Below are 21,597 nucleotides of genomic sequence, written 5' to 3' on the forward strand. Positions count from 1 at the left end.
TTCCATCTGCTGGAGAGGGAGTCTAGGACACATGTTGGGAATGCAGCAAGGTGAGTACAAACAAAGCTGTGGTCCCCAAGGACCCTTTTTGCACCAGAAGAATTTCTTATAGGGTTTTGAAAGCCTGTCAATGTTATGTCCATTTTATGGATGCTGGATGATATTTTTATGTTCCATTTTTCCTGTCTGTATGAGGCGGCTATTTCTATTTCTACATGACCATCAGCATATATTGTCAGATTAATATTCAGGCAAATTGCATTCAACAAGGCAGTTACCTGAGCTCTGCAACATCACCATGAACACGGCAATAATTTCTAAAAGAATAAGGGGCTTTTAGCTTGAATCTCATGGAATCAAAATTACTTGTCTACAAAACAGATCCTACGTTTCAGAAAACATCATTGCACTTGCAAAACTAGTTACAAAATAATTAGAGCTGGGTTTCTCACAATGACCACACGAATTTAGCTCTTCTTTAGTGAATTGTCGGCAAACTGTACAAAATTTTTTACACCTCAATGCAATTCACTACTAGAATCTATATATATATATAGATTATATATCATATAATTCATATAATCATATATATATATGAATATATATATATTCATATAATTCATATATATCATATAATTCAAGCATACATTCTTGATTTATAGTTTGTTCAGAGAAATTTATGGCATCATTCAACATTGTTGAGCTGTATTGGTTAATATTGATTGATAGTGTGTATCAGATGATAGTTTTGTTGCCTGATCAGATGACATTCTTATAGAAAAAGTATTCCAGTGCCAGTTCTAACGCTTTTTAATCCGAAAATTACTTTCTATGAGAATTCTCTTGCAAACATTCAAAGCATCGCCTGTTTTTCACCTATCACTCTTGCTAATGTATCAGAGTATTCAAACAAGAAAAACTTTGTAAAAGTGAGCAAGTCCATCTGAAACAAATTCTAATGGAATGCTATGAATTTTTCACCTTCAAAACGAAGGTCGAACTTAGTCACATCACTGCACAAACTCATAAGTTATAACGTTTCTGAACTTGGGATTTAATAAGTCTCCAAAAAATCCCCATAGGGGGATCAATTTCCTGTCCAAGAAAAGAGTATTTTAAGAGAACTATTCCTGAGTGTACAGAGGCTTAAACAAATCAGTGCTCCCTACTTTTCACCCCAGAGGCAGAGCAGGGTGTGAGGATTCCCTGTATCTTAAACCCCAATGCAACGCTGCGTTGGGAGGGTGCGGGAATCCTGCCTCTGCCCGGGATGCCCCGCGAACACGCGTGTTTGTGGCGCTTTAGCACAGCTGAGGTGTCCGAGCCGGAGCGGAGCCGGGGCCGGCCGTGCGGGGCAGGCCGTGCGGGAGCGGTGCGGGCCGGGGCGGGGCGGTGAGGTGTGAAGCGGTGAGGTGCGGAGTGGTGAGGTGCGGTGAGATGCGGTGCGGTGTGGTGCGGTACGATGTGATGAGGTGAGGTGAGGTGCGGTGCGGTGCGGTGTGATGAGATGCGGTGCGGTGTGATGAGATGCGGTGCGGTGTGATGAGATGCGGTGCGGTGCGGTGCGGTGCGGTGCGGTGTGATGAGATGCGGTGCGGTGTGATGAGATGCGGTGCGGTGCGGTGCGGTGCGGTGCGGTGCGGTGTGATGAGATGCGGTGCGGTGCGGTGCGGTGCGGTGCGGTGCGGTGCGGTGCGGTGCGGTGTGATGAGATGCGGTGCGGTGCGGTGCGGTGCGGTGCGGTGCGGTGCGGTGCGGTGCGGTGCGGTGTGATGAGATGCGGTGCGGTGTGATGAGATGCGGTGCGGTGCGGTGCGGTGCGGTGCGGTGCGGTGTGATGAGATGCGGTGCGGTGTGATGAGATGCGGTGCGGTGCGGTGCGGTGCGGTGCGGTGCGGTGCGGTGCGGTGCGGTGCGGTGCGGTGCGGTGCGGTCCGGCGCGCGGGTGCCGCACTGCGCCACCGGCCCGTGCGGGCGCGCGCGGCCGCCGCCGCTCCGCCCCCGCGCACGTGCGGCCGCGGCGCGGCCCGGCGGGGCCCCGGGCGGCAGCGCCCCCTGGAGGCCGAGCGGCCCGCGGCGGCGCCGCCCTCAGAGCCCCGCGCGGTTCGGCACGGTTCGGGTTCTGAGGAGTTCGGCACGGTTCGGGTTCTGAGGGGTTCGGCAGGGTTCGGGTCCTGGGGGGTTCGGGAGGGTTCGGGTGCTGGGGGGTTCGGCAGGGTTCAGGTCCTGGGGGGTTCGGCAGGGTTCGGGTCCTGGGGGGTTCGGCAGGGTTCGGGTGCTGGGGGGTTCGGCAGGGTTCAGGTCCTGGGGGGTTCGGCAGGGTTCGGGCCCCGTGGCAGCGCCCGCACCGCCCCTGCCGGGCCGTGCCCCGGGTGACCTGCAGGACGGGCCAAGCGGGCAGGAAGGACCTTCTAGTGTCACAGTCACCCGCAAAACCATCACTAAGGACAAACGGCATAGGAGCCTGGTCGCGGAAACGCAGCGTCGTTTCTCCTCTCGTCCATCATTCCTCTGAACCAGGGCCTGCCTGAGGTCACACGCTGGGCTTTGTCCGCTAATGGTGCTAGACCCGGAGTGGGGCCTTAACAAACCGAAGAGTGGGAGGAAAGCATTTGTCGATCAGTCAGGCACATGAGAAGAGTGAGGCGAAAGACTACTGGAGGTTATTCTGTAATCAAATGTTTCACGGTTGTTTGTACAGCTGAACTGTGAGGACTCCCTGATTTGCCGCTGCTGTTGGATTGTTGGGGGGGTTTTTTCCTAAATTTAAGTTCCTTTCCTCCAGTTAAAATTTCCTTTGTTTCAGACACAGACTCGTCGTTCACAAAGAGGAAAGTGCAGTTTCTCAAGGGACACCAGAGATATTTGTTTTTCCCAGTGTCAGAATTTTTGTGTCAGGCTATAATCAGCTGCTAACTTTTTGAGGCCAGCCCAACACTGGGTTATCCTTGTCATTCAGGCAGGGCAGCCTCCTAGAGGATGGATTTCTGCAGCAGCTCCCTCTGAAAGGCTGATGAGCTGTCGAAAAATTGCCAGTGTCCAAGGACATCCGTGTGCTGTGCTAGAAGCCATATGCTGTGGTTGTCTCTGTGCAACAGTTCACTGTCCCTTTATAGCCCTTTGTGCTTTAAGAAATCTGTTGTCATGGGCTTCTCTCAATTACCCTGAGCTTTCTGCCAAAGTTGTCCCTGTTCTTGACTCTAGGCCATGGCTTCTTGCCCATCTAGCAAACTTCTTCAACAGCTCCTGATTTTCAGGCATTTTTTCTGCCTTTTATCCACTCTCTGATCAAATTCTCCTTAATATCCATTAAGGATAAGAAGCTCAGTTCTGAGAAACTCCAGATATAAATATTACTAGTTAGAATTGTCCTTCATTAACAATGAATGTAACCAGATCACATTAGCCTTAGGTGATCAACAAGTTGTAGTCCCAGTATTAATGTTAGAATGAGTCTCCAAAAGGAGATTGCTGTCACATACAATCTCCTTTCGTGGAAAGAAAAATAAGTCAATTGCTAAAACTTGTAATGTTTTACTACCAGTTGCATGAGATCTTCCAAACTTGTGTTCTGTATAATAATGCAATTTTTATCCTTCAGTGCAGACAGATGCTTTAGGAGTAATTCATCCTACTTTCTGGTTTGATTTAGTGCTTTGTAGCAGATCTCATCACTTCATTACTCCTCACTCCCTCAACATCCTTTCTGGAGTTTATCATTTGCATGTTTTCACACTCCTCCAGCTACTCATCATTGTAAAGGGGGTAGTGCAGGGTGCCATCCCTCCCCCTCAGTCCTTCCAACAAGGACTACACACTGATTTCAAAGATACCATTCACATGAATCACCCTGTTAATGCTCTGCAATGACAGCTACATCAGACTTCCTCTCATCAGTGAGAATTTCCGAGTCCTTTAGCACAGTAACTACCCAGCTATTATTTACACATGAACTATTCACTTGCTCTTCTTCCCAGCCAGCTTCAGCACTGCTCAATACAAATGTGACTTGCTAAGGCTGAACTACATTTGGCTCCCTGGTATCCTTCATCTTTCCCTGCCTCCTAGTTGCTCTCCTGTTTAGATGATCCCTTTCCCATCTCTTATGTTTTCATGTCTGGAGGGGAAAGCACTGCAGCCCTGAGGCATGATAGCTGCTGCGGCAGAGCAGCTCCACAGCTGGCAGGGAAGAGTAGTCTGTGACCCACTTGAAAGTTCTGGGAGGTTTCCTGACAGCAAAGCTGATGAATACTGTTTGTCAGTGCAGGGCAATGCCTATAGATGTACTTTCCTGCTGAAGCTGAATGTTGAGCATGGCACACTTGGCTGTGCTGGCTTACTCCACTGAGAGTAAAGCTCTGAGAGTGCAGTGTGGCTCTCTGTATCCTCGGGAGAGGCTCCAGTCCCACAGGTCACACTCTTCCTTTCATTAGGCAGTGCATGGCAAAAAAGGGAATTTCTCAGCCAGCTGCAGCAGCTTGTCCATCGTGTGCCAGGAGCCCGAGTCCTTCCTGCTGCTCTCTGCTGGCAGCTACCTCTGAGGCTGCCAGCACCAGCTCCCTGCTCCACTTTCAGTCTTTGTTGTTTCTGCTCAGGAGCCCATGGAGGAATTAATCCCTAATACAGCACTGCCCAGGGCTAAGCAGCATGATGCAAAATTATCAATTTGCAAATACACATTCAACTATAAACCACTTGGGGTTAGAATCATCCCCTGAGAAACTGTGGAAAGTGTGTAAAGCTTACATCCTGCATAAGCAAGTGATGGGGGAGCTTGCAGGGAGCCTCAAGGCAGCTGAGTAGAGAGGCATCAGGGACTAATCATTAGAGGGAAAAGATGGTACGAGAGACCTGTGTGAAAGACCATGGAATGCAGTCAACCAACCCAGTTTTGGGAGAAAAAGGCTTTCATTTCCTCACATCCTTCCATTTCTGCTGCTGTCTGCACAGAAGAGATCAGAAAGGCTGCCTCCTCAGCAGAGGCACATTGAACCTACAGTGTCTAAATTTTGCAGTTTGTGAATCCCAGAGGATTTGTGACGTGTGCCTGTGATTTAGCCTGAGCAGCACAAGCAGAGCAAGAATAAACATGGCAGGTGAGTGAGAACTCGTTGGCCCTACACACATCTTCTGTGCTGCTGTGGTAAACAGGGTCTATATGACTTCCTAGGAGCCTTATGAGTCATTATGAGATCCTCAGACAATGGTGTTTTGGAGGTTCCTGGGTAGGCTCCTATGCTGTCAAAAAGGCAGTCCTTCAAAGTGATACCCAGATCTGCTTCCTTGGCCGCCTACATCTTGGCTTTTGGTAGCTGGTACTATATAAGTAGGGTATGATCAAGACACAGCTAGTGCCTGAGGGACATTACTTCTGTTTGAGCTGCAGTGGTGGCAGCACAGACCCTTGGATTGAATTTGACACTTTGGATCCTAATTGTGGTCTATTATAGTCACAGGAACTTCCTTGAGCTACTCAGTGGTATTTTAAAGTTTCATTTAAAGGTTTATTTTAGACTCACACTGAAAATATTTAAGCATTCAGGAGAGAGAAATTCAGAATTCATTCATTTCTCCTGTCCTGGCTGTAAGTCAGCTCTTCTGCAGTGGGATTTCAAGAGCCTTATTATGTTTCACTCTCTTCTTCTCTGTGCTCACTTGACTGAAGCAGATCCCCAATTTCACATTTACATTTTTCACTTCTTTAAATAGAGACCCAGTTGCCTTTAATTAGCTTAACAGATTCACTGGAGTCTTCTGTAAAAGTGCACAAATATCAACAATCAGTAAACCCTCAGAAATCTCCAAGAGACTTTTGGATAATCCAGACTGTGGATTCAAGGCCATGATGAATGAGTGGATGATGGTGGTGGGATAAGTCCTATGACCTATCATCAAATTGTTTTGTATCCTATGATGGTTTTAGTGGGTTGGCTGACCAGAAGCTTATTCTTATGAAAAGGAAATATCTTCACTAGACACATGTGCCAATAATTCTTGAAGACTTCCTAGTGAAAAAAATGAAGGCCCTAGACTTCTCTAGAAGTAGATTTGTTTATTTAGATGTTTTCTGTGGTCTCTGACTTGGAAGATCCAACAGGACAGCAGTTACCATCTCCTAAGATTTCTGAGTGAATGAAAGCTTGGCTTTGTATTGATGGAGACTGAGAGAGGAGACCTCTGGGCTCTGCTGCATCCTGATGGCAGTGAAGCATAAGGCTCAAACAGGGAATCGACATTCCACTAACTTTGTACAGCTGAAAACAGTCTGGATCTTTGTAGTGACTTTGTAGCTGGCCACTGTCCTCTTCTGGGCATCACACAATGGCAATAATAAAGACACTCCAGAGAGCATGTTAATTAGCATCCCCTCATCTTCCAGCAAAGCAATCTTTTATGACTTCTGCTTTGCATGCCAAATTCTGCCCCACATCCTCATAAGATGCAGCAGCTCTCAGGATGGTCTGTGTCTGCACCTGGATTTCAGATCACTTTCAGAAGCTGACTGGTAACAGGCTACTCTCAGACTTAGGTCTGGAGCTATTTATTACTGTTCTGCTGCAGGACTGAAGTTTTAAATAACGAATATACAACAAAACGTAAACATATTCTTGGTTATATGCAAAATAAATACAGAATAGGACATATGTGAGTACCATTCCAAGATAAGATGTCTCTTTCTGGTTAAAGCATGCATTTTATCCCCATAATATTATCCTAGTGTTTGATAATTCGTTTTAAGAGAAAAATATGCCAAGTGAATTTAGATGTGCTGAAAATTTGCATCTGAGCACCTTTCTACAAAAAAGTCCTTCCAAAGCCCTTGAATATGAATGAATCTAAGTTATTTCCATAACACATTGAACCATTATGCCAATGAATGAAAAGCTCCTCCTAAAGTTGTCAATTTGTGTTTCAGGTTGTATAACAGGAGCATAATCATACTGCAAAAGTTTCCAAAGCAGGAATGCTCACATACAGTGTGCTGTATGTTAGTATAGTCTAAAATGGATTTTGCTTATTCTTGTGCTGGTAAACTGCACCTCGCTGTAAATACTTCCGCAGTGACAGAGAATTTCTGTTCACCCCTTTATTATCAGTTATATAAAATTCAGAAGAGACTATTTCTGATTTTTCCCATCCAAAACAATAATCCTGTCAGGCTTATCAGTAAATATTCTGAACATTGCTTTAAGAAATTACCTATGACACCTGCAGTATGTTCTCATATATAAGAAGCAATAACATTGTCACTAGAAGCAACTTATTAATAGTGCTTTATGTAAGGCAGAGTTATATTTATTACAGTTTTGTGCTACACTCCTATCCATTAGTCTAAAACCAAAAGCAGGAAAGTTACTTAAAATATATCTCTAGCTGAAATCATCTGCATTCTTAATTATTGAATGCAGTTTTCTGAATAACAATGCAAATTTTGTTTGTTTTATAGCCTCTAGGGTTGTCCTGCCAGAAGTTCAGCCCTGATAAATCAGCTTAACCTACTTCTAGATTCTAGGGATGAAGAAAATATAAGGAACTTTGTTTCAGTCTGCCAGCACCAGGCCAGATAGACTACTTTATCCTGCAACCTCAGTTTTGCTATACAGTTTGAGAAGCTGGGATTAGGATTTTGTGAGTGTTAGGAGACTTGGGGAAATGGCAACTTTCTAAACGTTTATTGATTAGTTGACTTTAACCTTCTTTCCTGTAGATTCTATTTAAACTCCTGATAAATTTCTTTCCTCCATTAAATTTGGTTCTCTGCTGAGACATCTTTTCTCTTTGAAGATTTATGTCACTTATTTAACTGCTGTTTGCTTTGTTGTTCATTCACTTTATTACATTCTTTGGAGTTTTTTTCTACTACCATTAAGTCTGCAAATCATCTTTAAAGATTAATTCCTAAGGCATACGAGAGATCCTGCTATCTGGAAAGTCATTCAGCCAGGACACCAAAAATTGTTCCAAACTTACCACTTGAACAAGACTTGATAATTTCTTCCACCAAGTGTCTAAGGAAATGGTTACCTCCTCTTTGGGGGATGTGGTAGCATGATCCAGGTTAAATATCTAACATTTACATTTTTCATAGTTACCACAAAAGATGTTGTTACTAACTTTGTAAATAATCCCTGCTGGGAGCCCAAGAGGACCTCTTGGGAAAAGATGGGAGAGTGGGAGGCTGAGGAGTTACGAAACCAGCAGATCTGCAACAGAGATTTGCCAAAGCAGTTTTGGAGGCAGCTGACCAAGAGCCAAAAGGCCAGTTCTTATCTCTCACTCCTTGATGTAGGGTCAGCAGTCTCAGCAGTGCTGCCCTCAGGGTTTGATTGTCAATCCACTCTTCCACTCTTTGAGTCACCTGTGACACTCAGTTCACTCTTTCCCATCACCCCACTCCAGGTCCTGCCTGAGCAGGAAGCTGCCCATCCCCAAATCTCTCCAACCGTGTAATCAAGCAGGTTGTCTTCCCAAAGGGCATATGAGGAAACACAGTTCTGTCACATCAAAGCCCCCAATAATCAGTACTTTATCAAGAGGCTTCTCCTTCAGTCTCAACAGTCTTCTTACTTATCTTTGTATTCATAAACCTTTTGGCATAAGCCTATCTGTATGAAAACTGTCTTCCATGGGCCAGATGGCCTTTAAGTGTATTTTAGTATAACTGCCAACAATCTGGGTCAGGGAACAGACCTTTTCACATCTCCTACCAGTGCATCTTAATGATGTAAGACTTCTGAAGGACACATATGACATATATGATCAGATGGAACAAAGTTGGTTAGAGTTTCCTGAAGAAAAAAAGACCATGTTCATGAAGAGGAGGAAGGTACATGACACCAAAACTATGTACCATCTATCATTGCTTCTGGTAAGCTTTCAAAATAGAAATTAAAAATTTGGCTTACTTTTGCCCAAAGGTTTTTCAGCCATCATCATGTGCTGGTTCCCAGGCTGCATCATCACCAAAAAAAATTGGACTATCAAGTGTTATAAATATCTTAAAACAGGATAAAATTTTTAAATTTTTTTTTTCCTAATCTCTAATCTGTCTGGAAGGGGCAGGTAGCAATTCTGATGGGTTCAGGGAAAAAAAATTTAATCAGAGAAAAAAAGTGACTTAAAGCCCTGATTACCTAAAAAAAAATTACAAACCAAACCCAACCCTACAGTACCCTAGAGTCTGATTTGTTGTAACAATTTCACTTTAATGCTAAACTGTCTGTATTTTAGAAGGGAAATACAAGTAAGATATGATCAAGAATAATAGGTAGAATATATTTGTTTAGGATATTAATGCAGGCATTTCCTGCAATTCAGCAATTCTGAGCAACAAAATGGGTCCCATTTGCACTGAGCTTCTGACCTGCAATATAGCTGTAAACATACCTTTGAGATTTGTCTGTTCTCCTGGAGCTAAACTGCTGGCTTGATTCCTGAGGTTTGTTGAGGAACATGATATGTATTGCATGATAAACACCACATAGAGGGTTTCCTGAGAAAACTCTGTCTCAAAAATAAAATGGTGACATTTCAAATGCCAAGGATTATCAACAGTTGGAAAATAATAAGTAATCACTCTGTTGGGATTTCTTTAATGCCTTTACTCCAACGATGAAATTCAGGATAGATGTGTGTGGCTGGGGAAAAAGAAGCCTGATTCTTCAGCAAAGAATCTAGGTGAATCTTTTCACATTCTTCTTGAAGAATATTTATTATCCGTTTACTTGATGTGCACAAAAACTCTTAAGGTACCTGGGAAAAAAAATGGTACTTATTTTGAACCTGATCAGAATTGAAATTACCAGGAAAAAGCTATAAAATAGCTTGTGCTTAGGGGATCTGATGTGACCTGATGACTTAAATGAAGAGGTCCAGAGAAGAGAAATAGATTTAGCCATAGACCTGAACACCTGGCCAAATCAACTTCCAAAGCTTTGGAGATTTCTCTCTTCCTAAACATGACAAGAAAAAACATTTCACACCAAATGTTCCTAACTCTGTCCAGCATGGAGAAGCCCCCAGAGCCCTGCACTTCACCTATTCTTAGTCTAAAGAACTAAAGGACTTCAGACTGCAGGATGACAGCCTGGTTCCTGCAGGATGACAGCAAAAGTGGGGCCAAAGCTCTCACCGAGATCTGTGGAGCCAGAAATTCAAACTGGGGGTATCTGTTCCCATTCCTGCACTGCATGCTGCTGCTTACTTACGTTTACACACGTGTACACATGCACACACACACACATGACTGCACTGACATTGTACAAAGCTGTACTACATGCTGGAGCATCACTGGCCATGGGGAAAAATCCTTACATTTCTAAGGAAGCAAACTTCCTGAAATCCAGCAGAACCAGAATATTGGCATCCTGGCACTGTTGCTTTTGGTTTACATTTCAGCCAGGCCTTCTTTCTGAGTTAGCTTTTAAATGGGAAGCTGGGATAGCAAGAGTATGTCTGCATAAGAACAGTATGTGTGCATAAGGGCAGGGCGTGTCACAATGAGGGTGGGAGTCCTGCTTTGCAACAACTTCCTGCATTGGTCGGTGCTCTGACTTCAGGGTTCATACCCACTAGCATGCATAGCACTTTTACACGTTTTATTTGTACAAGTAATGTGGAAGCAGAAAAAGCATAGGTTGTGTGCTTGGGGAAAGAGGGTGTGCTGTTCATTGCATTCAAATTAGACTGCCTTTATGGGCAGAAGTCCTACTTGTGTGATAAAAGGCAGGGCATTTATCAATGTTCCCCTTCCCTATTGCTATTCAGTCCTTTATGAAACTCAGCATGGAAACATCTGCTGAAACTCTCTTCCTCTTACAATTTACCTGCTTTAAATAAAAAAAGGACCTTGGATAGTGCTAAACCATTTTCTTCTTCCATTGTTAATACTGACTTTACTTTCCAATTTCTGAAATCTGTCTGCAGCTCACTGCTTCCTTTTCTGAACGTGTAGTTCCAAGACCTCCTTTTTTAAGCAAAGAAGATTCACTTGGGGACTGTCTCCTAGGATATTTAGATGAAATTTTAAGAAGAACATCACATTTTAATCAGAACTGTGCACTTCGCATACAAATAAATTGTCATGTAACAATGAAGGTCTTCCTGTTAATAAGACAATGTATTAATGATAAAATGGAAGATACTAGCACAAGGGGTTGGCAGACATTTAGATCTTATCAATAATTAAAGTGATCAACAAGTTGATAGTTACTCCAGAAGGGGAATAGGATTTAAATAGAGTTTTGATCTAATGCAATACCACTAACATCATTACCTGCAAAATTAGCCAATGAAAGGTATTTATGTTGTACAGCAGTCCTGTATGCAACACTTTGGTCAGGTAAATGCAGAATAAACTAATTTAAGTAATTCTAAAATTCATGGTTTTGAGGTGGTTTTCTTGCATTTTCTGCATTTTATTTCAGTGACTACTTGACAAAAAATCTGTTCATTAAGTACAAACATCCCCACTCATGGAAAAAATTATTAAACTGGCATATATCAGTGAAAAGGGCTTTAAAAGACAATAGAGGTTTTGCTAGTCTGAGTGTAATGAAGTCGCCATTACAGCTTTTTCACCTGTTTTGTATGATCTTTTCATAGATACAGATGGATTTTAAAAGATATTTAGCTTTGAATTGCCAGTTTTGCCTCTGCAAAATTGGCTCCGTGTGCCTGCTGTGGTTTGAAACAAAACCCCTTCTGAACAGGAATTCCAAATCTTCCAAATCACATTAGGAAGGAAGAAGTTGGTATCAAAAGGCCAAGCTGTCACTATTTCTTCCTGATGACTCTCATTTAACAGCCATTAAAATGCAAATAGAACTATGATTTTCAGATCACAAAATTAACATTAACAGCTGGAATGATTGATTAAAGGTCATGGCAACTGTATAACTTAATTTCTTATGTAATTGTGTTCAGTTTTCTACAGATTGTTTGGATTTGTGAATTAATTTTAGCTGTTGCTGAACACTGACAGGTGCATTTATTGGTCTCTCATTTTTGTTAATATCTTCCTGTGTGAATGATTCCCTTCTTTCAAAGAACGAGAAGAGTACCCAGAGGGGACACTAAAATTACTATCTTCAACTAACAGGCTTTGCAGCATATTAGCAGATCTCTCAGAAGTTTTTTATTGACCCAGACAAGACCAAAATGATGACTCATGGGTATCTAAGAAGTTACTCCTCCAGGAGTTTTCTCATGTGTGTGTTTACAGAACAGAATAAAAATGGTGCTTAAATTCCCAAGAGGCCTTGAGCTAACACTTCAGGTCCTATCTGAGCAGACCATCTTAGATGTTGCTTGCTATATTGGATGAAATAAGCCACAGATAGACCAACTTTCATATTACTTTTGAGTCAAGGCATCGACAGGATGAGAAAGGAAAGGTTTCAGACAGTATCTATTTGTACTGTTCCTTATTTGTGCAAAAAATGAATCTCAGTTGTAATTCTTATTCTACTGAGTCAGTCATTTTTCAAAGGCTCTTATAGAAAGATCGACAAATACTCATCACCCACAAATGCTGCCACAATTTCAGAAGAATTCAGTCCAAGAGTTTGAGATTTTTGAACTTCATCTGCTTATTTCAGTGCTCATTTGAAAGTATGTTTGAAAAATAGAGCTCAGGGACAGGTGCTGAAAATGCTCCAAAATTATCCAAATGAATAGGACTTGAGGCCTGAAAAAGCCTAAGCTAGAATTAGTTGTACCTGATCTCTTTCCCACATCCCAGCAAGAGCATGATATTGGCTGCAATGCCTCTTTCCAGTGAGAGCTCTGTCCTACATCTTTGGTCACTCAGTCCAGAGTGTGCCTGCCAAGACGTGCTGTTGTTGTGTCTGTTGGGAGTTAGAAGAGATTGCCAAAATATTTCAGCATTTGAAAAGATCAGGGGAGCATGTCACTCTGAAGTCAGGAAGAGACAAATTGGCACAGAGATAAAATATGACATATTTTAATTTTTATCTGCCTTGGTACCTCTACGGGACAGACCTCTTTCAGAACCATGGAGACTTTCTCAACTGACAAACTCCATGGACTCCATTAAAAAAGTGTGAGGCAGTGCTGATGTGCCTGCTCCCATCCTAGGGCAAAGAGTAGCTTCTGAGCCTTCTGCTCTTTCCCTGAGCTTTATTATAGAGTGTTGGAGAGGGTTTGTGGAGAGCACAGGTGAGGAAAAGCACCTGGGTTGCATGTGCCTGCAGACAACTTCCAGACTTGTACTGGAGTTTGAATCCTACATTCTCCTTAAGAACTCCTTCTCACACCCTGCCCTTTCAGAAGGAGAAAAACCAGATTTAGAACATGTGCATCAGGGCAGGGAATGTTATAATAGCAGTGCCCTTAAGCACTCCCCCACATGGGGGAAGATATTGGATAGTTTTTATTTTTGTAGGCTTCCTCACTCCTTGAAGTATGAAAGTTTAGCTGTAAAAATCCAAACTGCTTCAGCAATGCCCAAAGGTCTAATTGTTGTTAAAATCAGGAAACACAGATCCTGAAATTACCCTGCTCAGGCAAATGAGAGCAAACGGGATGTAGAATGGTTAGTTTTCCACAGGCAGACAAAAGGACTGAAACAAAATTAGCCTTTAAAGTTTTGTCACAGAAGGCAGGATAATGAGTCCTTTTCTGCTTAAATGAACTGAGTGTTCTCACAGCAAAAGTCACATCTCAAAGCTACATCAGTGCTTTCGTAGTCATTATTCTCTGCTACCCACATTCTGAGATGGCTCATACCTGAGGGAGAACAGAGGATCTTGACACTTATGAGAAGAGGATTTTACCTTGTGGGTTTACAACTAGCACTTGTAAAAACCTGAACTTCTGCCCTTGAAAGTCTTTGTTTGTCAGTCAAATACAGATTGCATGAGGAGCATGACAAAAGCAGTCCCATAGCCATTGTCCACAGTATTATCCCAGTACAGAAGGACTATCTCTAGTGAGGAGAGGGTAATTATTTTCAGGCACACTAATTCTTGATTTCTATAGTAAAATTGCCAAAGGGGGGCATCAATATAGGTTATTATGGACTTGACTGCTCCCACATCCCATCTTTTACATATGCTATTCAACAGCTGTGGATGGAATTCTTTTGGGTTATACAATGTTATCATGGATAAACCAGCCTCTCTTCATGTGAAATTGAAATACATCAGTCACATTTTTCAGGATTTCATTAACACAGAGAGAATTTAACCCTGTTTAAAAATTACATTTTATTGTAATACATGCTTTTTTATTATATACCTGTCAGAGAATGTTAGGGAAGTACCACAGTGACTTTAGCTTTATGGACTTATGTTACACTGTATCTAATTACATGTATTAGAACTATATTTTTAAGTTAACTTATGGAATTTTTTAAATATCTATTATTAATATATAGGGAGGATTGATCTGTATAAAAATAGCTTTGAATTTTTACAATATTTCAGTTAATGGACAAAAGGGCTTGTGCTTTTGCCTGAATGAAAATACTTGGCAAAAATATGCTTGTGAAAAAACTTATTGGCCCAAAAATATTTTGTGTTTGATACTTAAAACCTTTGTGAGGGCACCTAAAACATGCCTGAAAAGAGATGGTTCAGGAACACAGCAAAATTTATAGAAAACTGTTAGGTCAGTTCTGAATAACAGAATTTTCTCTTAAGTGCAGAGAATGCTTTTCCTGAGATCAGTAATACTGTAAAATACAATTGTAAAATACAATTCTAAGAATCACATCAATTCAATTAAAATGTCCTTTTGGCTTAAACTGTCTGACTAAATTATTTCTAATTTGCAAAAATGGTAAGGCTAAAATTATGCAAAAAGGTGCAGTTATGTATATATACATATTGGAACAACCAGAAGGTTTAATTAGCTCATAGTAAAACACTCTCATGGAGCTCGAAATATGGGAGATCCAGGCTCAGAAAGGGAAGTTTTTATTATCCCAATATGAAATGAAATAACTTTTTGATACGCATGTTGACAATATTCCTTTTTCTTCACCCACAGTTTTGCTAAATTGCACTAGCATTGAGCCCTTGGCAAAAATGTTTCCTTCATTATGTAAGTAATAAGTAGTCATATTATTATTCATCAAGATTCCCTGAATGGTTTTATTTTTGCAAGCGCTGGCTTGCTTTGAAAGACACTTCTCTCTTTGTTTTTCCAATATATTCAGTACCTGTGGGTTTTCAGGGGGGAGGGGGGAGAGTTTCTGTATGACAGACATTTGAGTGGTTTTGGATGCTTTATTGCTTTTCCTCAGTACTCTTATATATTTCATCATTACTCCTGCAATATCCTTGTAATTGAATTTGTAAGTCAGAAGTTTAAGTGCACTTTATGTGTATCCTCATCTTGCTGCTACTTGTTTTCAATTAAGGTAAAAAGCACATATTTTTGTTTTGTTGATAATGGTTTATATTTCCATAATTGTTCGTATTTTCATTTAAGGTTTTGGCACTCTTTGGAAACACTAACTGAAGCCTCGCAACTATTTCAGAAATGAAGGCTATAAAAATAGAAATACCTTGTCCATATTTACAGGCAAAATGAGGATCAGATTTGAGATTAGATGTTTGGGTTTCAATCCCACCCCACTGAAGCCTGCAAATGATCTGCCATTGATTTCCTTTGACGTTTGACCAAGCTCTGTATCATCTGTCACTTCTCACTCTGATTTCATATGGTGCATTACTGTAATCTTACTAGGGGTTATGAACTTCTCTCTTTTCTAACACTGCAGTTAGTGCGTGCCTCTGTTAGGAGGGTCTTCAACTACCTGGTTAAATAAATACATCAATAAATAAATAAATAAAATTTGAACTGATCCTTGAATGGATGGAAGAACCCCTGGCTTAAACTCAGGGTACTGCAACCAGATCAGGTAATTAGGAGGGTGCATTTTTCTAGCCACTGCTAGTGAAGGCTGCTGAAGCTTTCTTTCCCTTTGCTGGTAATTCTGCAGCTGATTCTGCCTCTGAGTGACAAACTGTTCTTGCAAGTGGAAAAGATACATTAATTTTTTTACCCTGCTATTATCTGACTATGGATTTCTTGAACATATACATTATTTCAAACACTATGTTGACGGCTTACTCAAAAATAGATTCCTGCCTGCATTTTATGCTTAATTCATAGAAGAGATTCAGTGCTTGAAATATCATGTTCTAACCCTTTGGATTGAGTATATAGTTTTCCATGCATGATTTTATGCCTTGATTACATATTATAACTTTCAGACTAGTATTTCTGCTTTAAAAGCTTATTTTTTTAAATTTATATCCAGTGATATGGGGGGTTTTTTTAATTAATTCACTCATCAGTTTATGAAAATTTACTTAAGATATGAGTTTTCAATTAGCAATCTTACCAGATGGTTCATTTGCCAGAATTTCAATTTTGAATAAATAATCTGGCTGTAAGATTTTAAACAGCATCTTAAGAGTTAAGTACTAAGTTTGCCAATGCACATAGAAAAGTTTTAGGGATATTTATCCAACCCTCCTACTTATATGAAGTAAGACACTAATAGATTTCCATTCTGGCTTTAAGAGAGAGACTTTTTTGGAGCAGATCCCTCTGCAGAAGGAATTATAAAAGTGCATCAGAAATAGAACTGAATCTTTTGACATCACAGACATGATCACTGTGGTTTGATTCCTCTCTTCTCTCTAAAACAAAGCACTGGTAGAATTTAGAGAAATTAAAAGCTTTATTTAGCTCTGTCTTAGGGAGTGTGAAATGGCAACTTCAAATCATTTTTTCATAGCAGCTCTTATAATTGGAAAAAGAGTGGATTTTTTTAAGAGAGAGACACAAAAGAAACATGGAAAAAAGAGTTGAAGTTTTGCAAACATTTTTTCCAAAGCCAGTAAGCCCCCTGTGTTTTATGCTTACTGTGTAACTTCTTTGAAGTTCACAATCTCCCAGTATGCTTTCACTATATTTTGAACACTGAAAGAATACTAAGTAATACTGTCCCACAACCACTTATTATTAACAATAGTAACAAGCAATCCCAAATTTGATTCATGTGATTTGCCAATCTGACATCTTAGCTGTCAGTAAATTCATGCAGTCAAGCTTCATTCCACTGATGTTCAAAACATTGATTTTCACCTTTGAATTCTGAGTTATTCAGAAAGCAAACAAAAAAGCCTAAACATACATTTAAGGTTGATTGTTATAATTTTTGTTGAAATGGATGGTTACTTAAGTCACTCAACCAGAGAGCCGAAACAATGCATGTGACTTACATAATTAACACCCGGCTGAGAAGTAGTAAATGTTTGTGAAACCTTTTTCTGTGCTATTCCAGTGATGAAAACATATTTGGGAAGAAATTCTTAACCCTTTGAAACACATGAAAAGTAGACCCACTTTATTCCCTTTTATTCACTGTTCTTTCTTTGGATTAGCAAAACTGCTGGTAGAGGCAGCCATGAAGTAGTCAATCACCCTTCTCATTTGCTTCAAATTTTTAAAACAACAGGGTCTCTCCATGTTGCTTAATAAAGATTGAGCTCCCAAAAGACTTGGTGTCTCAACCTTGCAATTGGCAGGGACTAGGAGACACTAAAGCTGTTTGAAAAGAGGCAGCTGCCAGCATCCCATAACCTTCCATGACCAGATGATCCCATTATGCAAAGCAAGAGCGTCCCCTGGCAAAGAAATCTGACAAGCTCCAGAGTATATAGCTGGACTTCAGTCAGTAGCTTTGAATGAAAACAATAAGTTACAGAAAGGACAAGGTGCTGTGTAGAAGTACTTTTCACCTATCCTCTCTCCAGAGTTGGTGGGTGAATGTCACTCCAACCTTTTCCTGGAAAAGGGAGTTAGTTATTAATTACAGGCATCAAAGGATTGTCCTGCAAACCAGCATGGGTCACATGCTGATCTGAGGGGTGAGCGGTCTCTGGGTGCCTTACCTGTGACCATAGCCACAGTGATCTGTTCACTTTCTTTTGAGAAATACCTTTAAACCATTTCTGTCTCCTGTGAGACTTCCACAGAACTGCTGGCAAGGAGTGCAAGTGTGTGATGATCAAATTTCCCTAGACCCACTGAACTTGAGAACAAGCTGATATAAACATTTCAGTGGGGAAATCGACCACCCTCTGATCCCTTCTCAGATTCCAGCAAACAAATTAAGCAAGTAGAAAAGTAATGGTGGCAATAAACTATGTAAACTATTTGAATAGAAAAGTCAGAATCATAGGAAAAGGAAAAGCAAGATGCAGTAGAGGTCTGGACTCACTGAAAAAGATTGTCTTTTTCCTGCATAGAATAATCTTATCTGTAAGTTATATTTCTTAATTGTATTTCTCTCACAATCCTATAACTACACAATTATGATTACCAGAGCTGCCCTAGAGTTATCCAGGCAATTGGCAGTGTCTTCAACAGATCTCTTGACAAATCCATCATTAGCATAATTTTGTACAAAGAGTTTGAATTGCTATCAAGAACCAAGATGCAAATTCCTTACACAGAGTAGACTTTTCAAGAGAAGCTTTTGCCTCTGACTGCTTTGCTTCTAACCACTGCTCAGACAGGCTAATGCTAGCACTGCAGAAAAAAACTCATTCTAGCACTTCAGTGTTATCAACATGCATTTTTACTTCTTGCTGTCCTGATCAATGAAGATGTTTTGCTTGTTTATGCAGCATGACAGGCATCTGGCTCCTCACAAAAAAGAAAAATATAAGCAAAAGATCAAAACTCCTGCTGATGGAGCTTTTGGAAACCATTGGAGCACTAACCTCTGGCTCTCCCAGGGCATTAATTCAAATTCTGTTGCCACTTAAGCATCCAAAACCAGGCTGTTAATCTGTCTACTAAGTATGTCTAAGACTAGGTTCCCCAAAGAACTGATCCTCTTTTGTTTAAGGGAAAAAATCCCTGACTATTATGAAAATAGCTAGGCAGGTTATGAGAAATTTCTTGGACATGATATAGTAATTTTCCTTTCTTTCATTTGAGAAATATGTTCCTCTGATCCAAAATAAATCCTTCCTAAATATGTGAACATGTTTGGTTTTTCTTTCTTCTCTTATTCATAAGTCATGATATAACAGATGCTGTTCTCTGTAGCTCCAAACTGAAAGATGTTTTGCACTTTCACTATTTTTTAGATTCTGAAAATGCTGCAGCTGGTGATTTAAAACTTTCTATTTCCTATCAAAGTTGCTGAGGCTGCAGAATCAATCTCTGCAATGGTTACCGTCATCAGGTCTGTCCCAGATATCAGTAAACAGGTATATAGTTCTCTAGTTTTCTATTTATTCTCTTGCATCTGGAATTAAGATGGAAATTGGGCTTTCTTTATAGATTTACAGCTAAAGGTTTGTTCAAGATGTTGTCAAACAGAGCTAAGAAACCGTGCAATTGCACAGGGTGTTTACAAGAAGCCATTTATTGGATTAAAATTGAAGGGATTGTTTTAAAAACTGTGAACTGCTAAATGGTATCACAGCTACAGATTACCATTGCAAAATGCAACCCAGAAATCTTGTCTACTCTGAAAACTGAATGTGAATACAAAATCACAGGCAGGAGAGCTGCAGTGGGAGAGGGGACACAACCATTTAGCATTTGGCTCTCTGACATTTTAGATACTGTTTCCAACTTTTCTTTATAAGCCTGACAGAGCTTCTCTGGAAAAAAAAAAAAAAAATCTGTAGGTCCACTTTGCAAACTCTGGTGTATACTAAATTAATGAGAAGAGGAAATGGCAAAATAAAGAGTTTAATAAAGTCTGTGGCAAGAGTGGGAAACAAAATGGATGAAAATATTCTACTAGGAAATGAAGGTGTGTAAAATAGCTGTTGAAGGCTTTTTCTGCCCAGTAAAACACATAGTTGCTGCTGACAAAATAACAAAATCAAAAAATATTCCCTTTTCAGCCTTCAAGGCATTTGGTCTTTGGCTTACAAAACCCCAAAACATCCTCTCCATTTTACAACTTTTCAAACAAGTTATTCTCTATTTCCTTTCCCATAGGGAAAAAAACAAGCTTCTGTCAAGGCAAGAAATATTTGATATTCCCCACATCTAATTTGCCGTGCAACTAAGAAAACAAAAAGGCAGATTCTTTTTGAACATTTTCAAGCTTCCATATCTCTCTGCCTTCCAATCTTGTTGCAGAAGGGCTGGTCTCACAGATTTCCTGAGAAAGTTGCCTCAGTGGTTGCAAGGTTTCATATTCCACCTCTCTTGCTCTTCTATTCACAGGGAATTTTGTCTTTCCTGTATGCTTTTGAGATGTTCTTATTCCTCTCACAACTGTCAAATGGAAAAGAAGCACCATTTTCCTAAAGCAGCCTGGAGAGGAAACACTATTCTTGCATTAAAGATAACTCTCTTCTAATCACAATTTTTCTGCAGAGCTGATGAGCCAAGAGCTGGTGAAGCAAATGGAGACATTTGTCTAAAAGTTCAGTCGTTCCCTGATTTTCACAGTTCTTGAAGCTACCCTCAAAGCCTCAAGCATGAAGTAGCTGTCAGCTCCTGGAACAGCTGAATCTCCATCCTGGCAATCATTCTGTCCACTCAACTCTACACACACCAGTAACAGTGTCCTGGGTCATATGTGTCCTCTCATGTAGCCTGTTCTTCTTTGTTTTTTCCTATTATTTAATGAGTCTTGGATTTCACAACTATTATCCCTAAACAGATGTCAATATACACAAAAATCTGATGTGGAGAAAGTGGATATCGTCATATTCAATAAGAAATAAATGAAATTCCTAAAGTCACTTTGATGTCATTAGTATTGGCAAAAAAATGTTAATAAGAAGAATTTGTATGATTATTTTGAAGCATTTTCAAGTCAGTCTATCTCTCTAACATTAAGCTGACTTCATGACACCATAAAAGTTACCACGCTGAAAAATTCCAGTCTCATTTTACATACTGTCTCACAGTGTCTCTAGATCACTTCTGTGTTTTGTGATGATATGCTACAGAGGGTTACTCTCTAAGAAAATCTTCCTACTGCCTCTTACAATATTTATACTGGTACATTAATACCTCAAAGCCACTTTAATTTTTGCAATTCCACAGGAAATACAATTCTCATATCCAAAAGCCTCTCAAAAATAAGTGTTAAGTACCCTTCTTTCTGTCCTGAAGTCACTCCCAAGTTTTACTTTTGGAAGCATTGTTCTTCAGTGCTTTTTGATTTTCCTTAATTGCATTTTCTTCCTGAAAGCTGACTGTGTGCTTCTGTGGAAAGAGCATTTTAGAACTGTCTTCTTTGGTGACAAGGAGAAAATTACTAGTTTGTTTGACTTACCATAAACAGTGGGGAAAATGTTACACTTTTAATTCAGGAGAAGCCCTGATGACTTCCATAAGAGGTTTGCTAAAATGTTAAATTAAAGGTACCATTTCTAGAATCCTGCTTAATCTGAGCCCACCACAACATACTTGACAGAGAAGTTTGATACTGAAGATTTAAACCTGCATTTTTATCTTCAAACATATGCACATGAACCCTTTAATACCTGAAGGGGTACACTGGGACAACTCTAATTGTGATTTGCATCCATATGTAATCTGTCCTGAGTCAAGACCTCAAAATAAAATATT

At 40.5% G+C, this 21,597-nt stretch overlaps 1 long non-coding RNA gene across 1 annotated transcript; it reads left to right on the forward strand.

Moving 5' to 3' along the window:
• The first annotated feature begins 2,513 nt into the window (after positions 1–2,513).
• On the forward strand, positions 2,514–20,762 carry LOC306801570. Its single transcript, XR_013774133.1, has 3 exons — positions 2,514–2,662; positions 19,140–19,262; positions 20,392–20,762. It is a non-coding gene; the product is annotated as an uncharacterized lncRNA (long non-coding RNA).
• The last annotated feature ends 835 nt before the right edge of the window (positions 20,763–21,597 follow it).

Source organism: Erithacus rubecula, assembly GCF_903797595.1.
Source record: "Erithacus rubecula genome assembly, chromosome: 4".
NCBI lineage: Eukaryota > Metazoa > Chordata > Aves > Passeriformes > Muscicapidae > Erithacus > Erithacus rubecula.